The sequence below is a fragment of the Dipteris shenzhenensis genome, chromosome 13 (assembly GCF_047967505.1).
Source record: "Dipteris shenzhenensis isolate YYH24624 ecotype China chromosome 13, Dip_SZ_1.0, whole genome shotgun sequence".
NCBI classification, from domain to species: Eukaryota; Viridiplantae; Streptophyta; class Polypodiopsida; order Gleicheniales; family Dipteridaceae; genus Dipteris; species Dipteris shenzhenensis.
In genome coordinates this window covers 12,553,760-12,555,816 of record NC_141608.1, presented here as the reverse complement: position 1 = coordinate 12,555,816, position 2,057 = coordinate 12,553,760, and the positions used below count along the sequence as shown (strand labels likewise).

The 2,057-nt window shown below is 45.9% G+C and overlaps 1 pseudogene; it reads left to right on the top strand.

The window, feature by feature from the left end:
- Window positions 1-1,131: 1,131 nt before the first annotated feature.
- On the top strand, window positions 1,132-1,837 carry LOC147895034 (germin-like protein 8-2 pseudogene; annotated as a pseudogene).
- Window positions 1,838-2,057: the final 220 nt, after the last annotated feature.

The following is a 2,057-nucleotide window of genomic DNA, read 5'->3' as shown; positions in this document are numbered from 1 at the left end:
GGCAAGTTAAGAGTTAGAAATTGTGGCTTAAAAGGTGGAAGCCCTTAATATTAGGCACATCTTCTCGATGAATTGAGGAAACCTCTAGTAGGTATACCCTCGATGTGGGATTGACTTGATGCCCATGTGGCAAGGCTTCCAAGTCGGGCATATCATGTTGTCCTTGTACATGAGGTTTCCAACCCTAGATGTTAGGGATGATAACTATGCGATGAGGTGACATTTAATGCAAAATCCAAGACTATAAGTCTAATTTGTGTTAAGTGGTAACGTGGTGTGGCTTCACTATACTCTATGATATATTGGGCTATATTGAGAGATCAAAACTTTGAATATCACGTCGCTTCATTACAAGAGGTTTTAGAATGTAATATGTTTCAACTTTCCCTCATTAGAGCTAATGCATAGTGACAAGGCGACTCGTAGCTAGAGTACAATAGATTGAAGCCAACAGCGATGAAAAATTCAAAATATGCACGAAAAGAGGCGATGAAAAGTGCCCCATGCTATATTCCAAGTGGCGGGTGGTGCATCAGCACGTAGGGTCGACTCTGACAATTTAAGAAGAAACTAGAGTTATACGATTAATGGTTTCACAAGATTATCCAAACGTGCTGCGACAATTCAAGAAGAAAGTAGAGGTATGGTTTCTCAAGATTATCGAAACGTGCTTGAAAATTCAAGCAGCATATCGTAACGTGATGTGTCATGAAATTGACAATGTCACAAGACAACGCGTTGCAGTAAAATATTCTTTCTTTCGACGAATTAGCAGCAGTCATTGCTGTCGTCGTCCTCGACGTCCAACTTGTTGTAATTCTCTAGAGGCGCTGCATGTTCTCTGCTACCATTTCCAGTAATCGCTGCAGCTGATTTGTGGAAGATTTCAATTTTATTTTCGTTGATTTAGCCCCCGATGGTCTAAGTTTTTCAATGGATGTCGTCACCTATCAGGCTTCAGGATTACGAACTCGACTTGGTCCAAAGCAGATCCTCACCTTTATAAGGATCACGCTTGTGCTGCTCTATCTCCACAATCTCCCTTCGATTCCCTTCTCAGAAGCTACGTCCTGCATTTGAACTAACATCCCAGCTCTGTAGTAGCTAAATTCATCGACTGCGTATCCAGCCATGGCTCCTAAATTCGCGTCCGCAATCACCACTCTCACTAGGGCCGCGCTGCCCCTCCTCGTCCTGCTCGCTCTTGCTTCTCCGGCCTCCCTCCATGTTGCAGCCGTGGACGCCGACCCTTTGCAAGATTTCTGCGTCACTCTACCCAACCAAGACATCACCATAAACGGCCTTCTTTGCAAGAACGCCAATCAGGTGTCTGCAATCGACTTCAAGTCCGAGATGCTGTGTAAGGCAGGTGATGTCAACAACGCTTTAGGCTCCAATGTCACGCTTGCCGACGCCCAAACGTTTGGTGGCCTCAACACTCAGGGTTTGTCAATCGCTCGTCTCGACTTCGCACCAAACGGCCTGGTTGCACCTCACGTCCATCCTCGCGCTACCGAAGTTCTCTTCCTGGCCGAAGGAAAATTAGTAGTGGGCTTTGTGGATACCAATAACATTCTCTTCCAGCAGCCCCTTTACCCTGGGGACCTCTTTGTCTTCCCCCGAGGCCTTGTTCACTTCCAGCTCAATGCGGATGCACATAAACCCGCCCTTGCCATATCCGCTTTGAACAGTCAGAATCCAGGGGTATCACTAGTGGCCACTGCCCTCTTCGCCTCTCAACCTCCTCTTCCTGAGCAAGTGCTGGAGACCACCTTCGGCATTGACAAACAGGAGGTCTACAGTCTCATCAATAGCGTTGGAAAAACTGGCTGATGGAATTCGTCAACTTCCCATACATTCGTGTAGTGCAGAACTAAATAATACTGTGGCATTTGTATGCTCATTGAGCTTAGATTCCTGGTAACCTGTAGTAACATTAAATTCTTACGATTCTTCACCAAATTTGTTGGGCATACTTCGCTATTCGCTTACCTCCAAAGGCATACAACGCTACACGCTAACTGTCCCACCGTCCAACAACTGTCTACATGATCTCA